The sequence below is a fragment of the Oncorhynchus keta genome, chromosome 14 (genome assembly GCF_023373465.1).
Source record: "Oncorhynchus keta strain PuntledgeMale-10-30-2019 chromosome 14, Oket_V2, whole genome shotgun sequence".
Taxonomy (NCBI): domain Eukaryota; kingdom Metazoa; phylum Chordata; class Actinopteri; order Salmoniformes; family Salmonidae; genus Oncorhynchus; species Oncorhynchus keta.
In genome coordinates, this window is record NC_068434.1 from 26,003,364 (window position 1) to 26,013,527 (window position 10,164).

A 10,164-nucleotide genomic window follows, 5' to 3' on the forward strand; every position below is an offset into this window, starting at 1 on the left:
GGAATCGACGAATGCCGATAGTCACACGGATAGCAGCTAGCTAGCTGCGAGATCTAGGTATGAATGTCCAGAGTTAGCGGTTGAAATCCAGGGACATGGAGAGAAAAATAGGTCCGGTATGTTCTGTTCCGAGCCGCGCCGTACAAAACCGGCGATAGATTTTTGTGCTAAAGGATAGCGAGCTGATGACCACAAACCGTGGTTAGCTGAATACTAATGATTAGCCAGTAAAGAAGCTAACTAGCTTCTGAATAGCTTCTGATTAGCTTCTGGCTATCTTCTTGCTAGCTTCTGGATTTGCTTCTGGCTATCTTCTGGTTAGCTTCTGGTTAGCTTCTATGGAGGATTACAGATTTGAGGTAAATAATACTGATGGAAGGAGGTTTTCATTCAAAATCTCACGATACATGTCCCCATTCATTCTTTCCTTTACACGGATCAGTCGTCCTGGTCCCTTTGCAGAAAAACAGCCCCAAAGCATGATGTTTCCACCCCCATGCTTCACAGTAGGTATGGTGTTCTTTGGATGCAACTCAGCATTCTTTGTCCTCCAAACACGACGAGTTCAGTTTTTACCAAAAGTTATATTTTGGTTTCATCTGACCATATGACATTCTCCCAATCTTCTTCTGGATCATCCAAATGCTCTGTAGCAAACTTCAGACGGGCCTGGACATGTACTGGCTTAAGCAGGGGGACACGTCTGGCACTGCAGGATTTGAGTCCCTGGCGGCGTAGTGTGTTACTGATGGTAGGCTTTGTTACTTTGGTCCCAGCTCTCTGCAGGTCATTCACTAGGTCCCCCTGTGTGGTTCTGGGATTTTTGCTCACCGTTCTTGTGATAATTTTGACCCCACGGGGTGAGATCTTGCATGGAGCCCCAGATCGAGGGAGATTATCCGTGGTCTTGTATGTCTTCCATTTCCTAATAATTGCTCCCACAGTTGATTTCTTCAAACCAAGCTGCTTACCTATTGCAGATTCAGTCTTCCCAGCCTGGTTCAGGTCTACAATTTTGTTTCTGGTGTCCTTTGACAGCTCTTTGGTCTTGGCCATAGTGGAGTTTGGAGTGTGACTGTTTGAGGTTGTGGACAGGTGTCTTTTATACTGATAACAAGTTCAAACAGGTGCCATTAATACAGGTAACGAGTGGAGGACAGAGGAGCCTCTTAAAGAAGAAGTTACAGGTCTGTGAGAGCCAGAAATCTTGCTTGTTTGAAGGTGACCAAATACTTATTTTCCACCATAATTTGCAAATAAATTCATAAAAACTCTTACAATGTGATTTTCTGGATTTTTTCCCCTCCCTTTTTTCCCCATATTTTGTATCTATATTCCAGACTTTGACATTGCTCTTTCTGATATTTCTTAATTTTTTATGCACTCTTGAAGCTAGACACCCAAGCATTTTGCTGCACCTGCGATAACATCTGCAAATCTGTGTACACGACCAATAAACTTTGTTTTGATTTGCAATGCCAGGTTTGTGGGTTCGATTCCCATGGGGGACCAGTATGAAAATGTATGCACTCATTACTCTGGATAAGAGCATCTGCTAAATGACTAAAATGTAAATGTACTCCTTTCACACCAAACCTTCTTACTGACAGACAGTAAGAGACCGTTTCTATAGCATATTTAATGCACCACAACCTACATATTACCACTGTCTGTCTGTCTGTCTGTCTGTCTGTCTGTCTGTCTGTCTGTCTGTCTGTCTGTCTGTCTGTCTGTCTGCCTGCCTGCCTGCCTGCCTGCCTGCCTGCCTGCCTGCCTGCCTGCATGTTTAAGACAACAAGGAGATAGGCTACTTACTGTGCTAACCAGTGAGATGAGTCTGTGATGAGATATCAAGTCTTCTCCACAGAGGGCGCCACACATCAACCTTCGCCATAAAAACATCAATTCTGGAGAGGAAGCTCGAGCTGTTTTGCAAGGAGGAATGGGAAAGAAATTCAGTCTCTCGATGTGCAAAACTGATAGAGACATACCCCAAGCGACTTACAGCTGTAATCGCAGCAAAAGGTGGCGCTACAAAGTATTAACTTAAGGGGGCTGAATAATTTTGCACGCCCAATTTTTCTGTTTTTGATTTGTTAAAAAAGTTTGAAATATCCAATAAATGTCGTTCCACTTCATGATTGTGACCCACTTGTTGTTGATTCTTCACAAAAAAATACCGTTTTATATCTTTATGTTTGAAGCCTGAAATGTGGCAAAAGGTCGCAAAGTTCAAGGGGGCCGAATACTTCCGCAAGGCACTGTATATCTTATGTACATATTCTTTATCCCCTTACACTTGTGTCTATAAGGTAGTAGTTTTGGAATTGTTAGCTATATTACTTGTTGGTTATTACTGCATTGTCGGATCTAGAAGCACAAGCATTTCGCTACACTCGCATTAACATCTGCTAACCATGTGTATGTGACAAATAAAATTTGATTTTGATTTGATTTGAAGTTTTAAAAAATGTATATTTATTTTTAAAGGGTGGCAGTTATTTATTTTACTGTCATTGCTGATGTGTATGCAATTGAGTCGGCAGCATACATAGACACACAGGATTTATTCAAGGTCAGTGGAAGATCATTAGTAAAAACAGATAACAATAACGTCCAAATCTAGCTGCCCTGCAGTACACCACACTCAACCGAATTTGCATTAGAGAGGCTTCCATTAAATAAAACCCTATGTGTTCTATTAAATAGGTAACTCTCAATCCATGATAAGGCAGATGATGTACTGTAAATCCATAACACCTACGATTCTTCAGCAACAGGTTGTGTTCAAAAGCTGCACTGAAATCTAACAAAACAGCTCCCACAATCTTATTATTATAAATATCTGTCAGCCAATCATCAGTCATGTGTGAGTGCCAAACATGTTGAGTGCCCTTCCATATAAGTACGCTTTTCCAAAAGTTTGCTAAGCACAGGTAACAGGCTGATTGGTCAGTTGTTTGAACCATTAAATGGTGCTTTTCTATTATTGGGCAGTGGAATGACCTTTGCCGAGGGCACACCACCATCTTCTAGACTTAAACGGAAGATGTAGCAAACAGGAGTCCCAATGTATTCTGCTACCAACTTCAGCAATTTACCATCCAGGTTGTCGGTACCAGGATGCTTGTCCTTATTTATGGATAGCAACAACTTTGTTCACCTCTCCTACAGCAACAACTTTGTTTACCTCTCCTACAGCAACAACTTTGTTCACCTCTCCTACAGCAACAACTTTGTTCACCTCTCCTACAGCAACAACTTTGTTCACCTTTCCTACAGCAACAACTTTGTTCACCTCTCCTACAGCAACAACTTTGTTCACCTCTCCTACAGCAACAACTTTGTTCACCTCTCCTACAGCAACAACTTTGTTCACCTCTCCTACAGCAACAACTTTGTTCACCTCTCCTACAGCAACAACTTTGTTCACCTCTCCTACAGCAACAACTTTGTTCACCTCTCCTACAGCAACAACTTTGTTCACCTCTCCTACACCAACAACTTTGTTCACCTCTCCTACAGCAACAACTTTGTTCACCTCTCCTACAGCAACAACTTTGTTCACCTCTCCTACAGCAACAACTTTGTTCACCTCTCTTACACCAACAACTTTGTTCAACTCTCCTACACAACAACTTTGTTCACCTCTCTCCTACACCAACAACTTTGTTCACCTCTCCTACACCAACAACTTTGTTCACCTCTCCTACACTAACAACAACTTACACCAACAACTTTGTTCACCTCTCCTACACCAACAACTTTGTTCACCTCTCCTACAGCAACAACTTTGTTCACCTCTCCTACACCAACTACTTTGTTCAACAGCAACAACTTTGTTCACCTCTCCTACACCAACAACTTTGTTCACCTCTCCTACACCAACAACTTTGTTCACCTCTCTTACACCAACAACTTTGTTCACCTCTCCTACACCAACAACTTTGTTCACCTCTCCTACAGCAACAACTTTGTTCACCTCTCCTACACCAACAACTTTGTTCACCTCTCTTACACCAACAACTTTGTTCACCTCTCCTACACCAACAACTTTGTTCACCTCTCTTACACCAACAACTTTGTTCACCTCTCTTACACCAACAACTTTGTTCACCTCTCCTACAGCAACAACTTTGTTCACCTCTCCTACACCAACAACTTTGTTCACCTCTCCTACACCAACAACTTTGTTCACCTCTCCTACACCAACAACTTTGTTCACCTCTCCTACACCAACAACTTTGTTCACCTCTCCTACACCAACAACTTTGTTCACCTCTCTTACACCAACAACTTTGTTCACCTCTCCTACACCAACAACTTTGTTCACCTCTCCTACACCAACAACTTTGTTCAACTCTCCTACACTAACAACTTTGTTCACCTCTCTTACACCAACAACTTTGTTCAACTCTCCTACACTAACAACTTTGTTCACCTCTCTTACACCAACAACTTTGTTCACCTCTCCTACACCAACTACTTTGTTCACCTCTCCTACAGCAACAACTTTGTTCACCTCTCCTACACCAACTACTTTGTTCACCTCTCCTACACCAACAACTTTGTTCACCTCTCCTACACCAACAACTTTGTTCACCTCTCCTACACCAACAACTTTGTTCACCTCTCCTACACCAACAACTTTGTTCACCTCTCCTACACCAACAACTTTGTTCACCTCTCTTACACCAACAACTTTGTTCAACTCTCCTACACTAACAACTTTGTTCACCTCTCCTACACCAACAACTTTGTTCACCTCTCCTACACCAACAACTTTGTTCACCTCTCCTACAGCAACAACTTTGTTCACCTCTCCTACACCAACAACTTTGTTCACCTCTCCTACACCAACAACTTTGTTCACCTCTCCTACAGCAACAACTTTGTTCACCTCTCTTACACCAACAACTTTGTTCACCTCTCCTACAGCAACAACTTTGTTCACCTCTCCTACAGCAACAACTTTTTTCACCTCTCCTACACCAACAACTTTGTTCACCTCTCCTACAGCAACAACTTTGTTCACCTCTCTTACACCAACAACGTTGTTCACCTCTCCTACAGCAACAACTTTGTTCACCTCTCCTACAGCAACAACTTTGTTCACCTCTCCTACACCAACAACTTTGTTCACCTCTCCTACACCAACAACTTTGTTCACCTCTCCTACAGCAACAACTTTGTTCACCTCTCCTACAGCAACAACTTTGTTCACCTCTCCTACAGCAACAACTTTGTTCACCTCTCCTACACCAACAACTTTGTTCACCTCTCCTACAGCAACAACTTTGTTCACCTCTCCTACAGCAACAACTTTGTTCACCTCTCTTACACCAACAACGTTGTTCTCCCTACAGCAACAACTTTGTTCACCTCTCCTACAGCAACAACTTTGTTCACCTCTCCTACACCAACAACTTTGTTCACCTCTCCTACACCAACAACTTTGTTCACCTCTCCTACACCAACAACTTTGTTCACCTCTCTTACACCAACAACTTTGTTCACCTCTCCTACAGCAACAACTTTGTTCACCTCTCCTACAGCAACAACTTTGTTCACCTCTCCTACACCAACAACTTTGTTCACCTCTCCTACACCAACAACTTTGTTCACCTCTCCTACACCAACAACTTTCTTACACCAACAACTTTGTTCACCTCTCCTACAGCAACAACTTTGTTCACCTCTCTTACACCAACAACTTTGTTCACCTCTCCTACAGCAACAACTTTGTTCACCTCTCCTACACCAACAACTTTGTTCACCTCTCCTACAGCAACAACTTTGTTCACCTCTCCTACACCAACAACTTTGTTCACCTCTCTTACACCAACAACTTTGTTCACCTCTCCTACAGCAACAACTTTGTTCACCTCTCCTACAGCAACAACTTTGTTCACCTCTCTTACACCAACAACTTTGTTCACCTCTCTACACCAACAACTTTGTTCACCTCTCTTACACCAACAACTTTGTTCACCTCTCCTACACCAACAACTTTGTTCACCTCTCTTACACCAACAACTTTGTTCACCTCTCCTACAGCAACAACTTTGTTCACCTCTCTACACCAACAACGTTGTTCACCTCTCCTACAGCAACAACTTTGTTCACCTCTCCTACACCAACAACTTTGTTCACCTCTCTTACACCAACAACGTTGTTCACCTCTCCTACAGCAACAACTTTGTTCAACTCTCCTACAGCAACAACTTTGTTCACCTCTCCTACAGCAACAACTTTGTTCACCTCTCCTACAGCAACAACTTTGTTCAACAGCAACAACTTTGTTCACCTCTCCTACAGCAACAACTTTGTTCACCTCTCCTACAGCAACAACTTTGTTCACCTCTCCTACAGCAACAACTTTGTTCACCTCTCCTACAGCAACAACTTTGTTCACCTCTCCTACAGCAACAACTTTGTTCACCTCTCCTACAGCAACAACTTTGTTCACCTCTCCTACAGCAACAACTTTGTTCACCTCTCCTACAGCAACAACTTTGTTCACCTCTCCTACAGCAACAACTTTGTTCACCTCTCTTACACCAACAACTTTGTTCACCTCTCCTACAGCAACAACTTTGTTCACCTCTCCTACAGCAACAACTTTGTTCACCTCTCCTACACCAACAACTTTGTTCACCTCTCCTACAGCAACAACTTTGTTCACCTCTCTTACACCAACAACGTTGTTCACCTCTCCTACAGCAACAACTTTGTTCAACTCTCCTACAGCAACAACTTTGTTCACCTCTCCTACAGCAACAACTTTGTTCACCTCTCCTACAGCAACAACTTTGTTCACCTTTCCTACAGCAACAACTTTGTTCACCTCTCTTACACCAACAACTTTGTTCACCTCTCCTACACCAACAACTTTGTTCACCTCTCCTACACCAACAACTTTGTTCACCTCTCCTACACCAACAACTTTGTTCACCTCTCCTACACCAACAACTTTGTTCACCTCTCCTACACCAACAACTTTGTTCACCTCTCTTACACCAACAACTTTGTTCACCTCTCCTACACCAACAACTTTGTTCCCCTCTCTTACACCACCAACTTTGTTCAACTCTCCTACACTAACAACTTTGTTCACCCCCCTTACACCAACAACTTTGTTCACCTCTCCTAACAACTTTTGTTCACCTCTCCTACAGCAACAACTTTGTTCACCTCTCCTACACCAACAACTTTGTTCACCTCTCCTACACCAACAACTTTGTTCACCTCTCCTACACCAACAACTTTGTTCCCCTCTCTTACACCAACAACTTTGTTCAACTCTCCTACACTAACAACTTTGTTCACCCCCCTTACACCAACAACTTTGTTCACCTCTCCTACACCAACTACTTTGTTCACCTCTCCTACAGCAACAACTTTGTTCACCTCTCCTACACCAACAACTTTGTTCACCTCTCCTACACCAACAACTTTGTTCACCTCTCCTACACCAACAACTTTGTTCACCTCTCCTACACCAACAACTTTGTTCACCTCTCCTACACCAACAACTTTGTTCACCTCTCCTACACCAACAACTTTGTTCACCTCTCTTACACCAACAACTTTGTTCACCTCTCCTACAGCAACAACTTTGTTCACCTCTCTTACACCAACAACTTTGTTCACCTCTCCTACAGCAAGAACTTTGTTCACCTCTCCTACAGCAACAACTTTGTTCACCTCTCTTACACCAACAACTTTGTTCACCTCTCCTACAGCAACAACTTTGTTCACCTCTCCTACAGCAACAACTTTGTTCATCTCTCTTACACCAACAACTTTGTTCACCTCTCCTATAGCAACAACTTTGTTCACCTCTCCTACAGCAACAACTTTGTTCACCTCTCCTACACCAACAACTTTGTTCACCTCTCCTACACCAACAACTTTGTTCACCTCTCTTACACCAACAACTTTGTTCACCTCTCCTACACCAACAACTTTGTTCACCTCTCCTACACCAACAACTTTGTTCCCCTCTCTTACACCAACAACTTTGTTCAACTCTCCTACACTAACAACTTTGTTCACCTCTCCTACACCAACAACTTTGTTCAACTCTCCTACACCAACAACTTTGTTCACCTCTCCTACAGCAACAACTTTGTTCACCTCTCCTACACCAACAACTTTGTTCACCTCTCCTACACCAACAACTTTGTTCACCTCTCCTACAGCAACAACTTTGTTCACCTCTCCTACACCAACAACTTTGTTCACCTCTCCTACACCAACAACTTTGTTCACCTCTCCTACACCAACAACTTTGTTCACCTCTCCTACAGCAACAACTTTGTTCACCTCTCCTACAGCAACAACTTTGTTCACCTCTCCTACACCAACAACTTTGTTCACCTCTCCTACACCAACAACTTTGTTCACCTCTCCTACACCAACAACTTTGTTCACCTCTCCTACAGCAACAACTTTGTTCACCTCTCCTACACCAACAACTTTGTTCACCTCTCCTACACCAACAACTTTGTTCACCTCTCCTACACCAACAACTTTGTTCACCTCTCCTACAGCAACAACTTTGTTCACCTCTCCTACACCAACAACTTTGTTCACCTCTCCTACACCAACAACTTTGTTCACCTCTCCTACACCAACAACTTTGTTCACCTCTCCTACACCAACAACTTTGTTCACCTCTCCTACAGCAACAACTTTGTTCACCTCTCCTACACCAACAACTTTGTTCACCTCTCCTACACCAACAACTTTGTTCACCTCTCTTACACCAACAACGTTGTTCACCTCACCTACAGCAACAACTTTGTTCACCTCTCTTACACCAACAACTTTGTTCAACTCTCCTACACTAACAACTTTGTTCACCTCTCCTACACCAACAACTTTGTTCAACTCTCCTACACCAACAACTTTGTTCACCTCTCCTACAGCAACAACTTTGTTCACCTCTCCTACAGCAACAACTTTGTTCACCTCTCCTACACCAACAACTTTGTTCACCTCTCCTACACCAACAACTTTGTTCACCTCTCCTACAGCAACAACTTTGTTCACCTCTCCTACACCAACAACTTTGTTCACCTCTCCTACACCAACAACTTTGTTCACCTCTCCTACACCAACAACTTTGTTCACCTCTCCTACAGCAACAACTTTGTTCACCTCTCCTACAGCAACAACTTTGTTCACCTCTCCTACACCAACAACTTTGTTCACCTCTCCTACACCAACAACTTTGTTCACCTCTCCTACACCAACAACTTTGTTCACCTCTCCTACAGCAACAACTTTGTTCACCTCTCCTACACCAACAACTTTGTTCACCTCTCCTACACCAACAACTTTGTTCACCTCTCCTACACCAACAACTTTGTTCACCTCTCCTACAGCAACAACTTTGTTCATCTCTCCTACACCAACAACTTTGTTCACCTCTCCTACACCAACAACTTTGTTCACCTCTCTCTACACCAACAACTTTGTTCACCTCTCCTACACCAACAACTTTGTTCACCTCTCCTACAGCAACAACTTTGTTCACCTCTCCTACACCAACAACTTTGTTCACCTCTCCTACACCAACAACTTTGTTCACCTCTCTTACACCAACAACGTTGTTCACCTCACCTACAGCAACAACTTTGTTCACCTCTCTTACACCAACAACTTTGTTCACCTCTCCTACACTAACAACTTTGTTCAACTCTCCTACACTAACAACGTTGTTCACCTCACCTACAGCAACAACTTTGTTCACCTCTCTTACACCAACAACTTTGTTCAACTCTCCTACACTAACAACTTTGTTCACCTCTCCTACACCAACAACTTTGTTCAACTCTCCTACACCAACAACTTTGTTCACCTCTCCTACAGCAACAACTTTGTTCACCTCTCCTACACCAACAACTTTGTTCACCTCTCCTACACCAACAACTTTGTTCACCTCTCCTACACCAACAACTTTGTTCACCTCTCCTACAGCAACAACTTTGTTCACCTCTCTTACACCAACAACTTTGTTCACCTCTCCTACAGCAACAACTTTGTTCACCTCTCCTACAGCAACAACTTTGTTCACCTCTCCTACACCAACAACTTTGTTCACCTCTCCTACAGCAACAACTTTGTTCACCTCTCCTACAGCAACAACTTTGTTCA